The sequence below is a fragment of the Myotis brandtii genome, unplaced genomic scaffold (assembly GCF_000412655.1).
Source record: "Myotis brandtii unplaced genomic scaffold, ASM41265v1 scaffold520, whole genome shotgun sequence".
Lineage (NCBI taxonomy): Eukaryota > Metazoa > Chordata > Mammalia > Chiroptera > Vespertilionidae > Myotis > Myotis brandtii.
The window spans coordinates 1,237,877-1,238,258 of NW_005369827.1; positions in this window are offsets into that span (position 1 = coordinate 1,237,877).

Sequence of the window (382 nt, forward strand, 5' to 3'; positions counted from 1 at the left end):
GTCTCCGCCGTTTCAGGCGGCGCGTTCTTGGCCCCCGGGGCCACCCGAGTACGTAGTCGTAGCGGAGCTGTGTATGGACTCACTTCTGCACACGGTTTGATGTCTGAATATTGCGGGGAGACCTTCGCCTCCCTGCTCCCCACTCCCCACCGCGAGCTTGACCCTCGCCGGGACCCTGCTGGACCCCGCCTGTGTTCCGGACCCTCTCCGAGGTGTCCGTTTGGAAATCGGTTTTCCGTAGAAGAGTCAACTTCATTCTCTTTTGGTTAACACACTTTCTTCCCCCCCAGAAATAGAGCTAAAGTAAGAAAGAAAGGAAAAAAAGTGTTGGTGCCAGGTCGCGTTCCTTGTTGCCTGTAACGAATCTCCCTTTGGGCGAGTC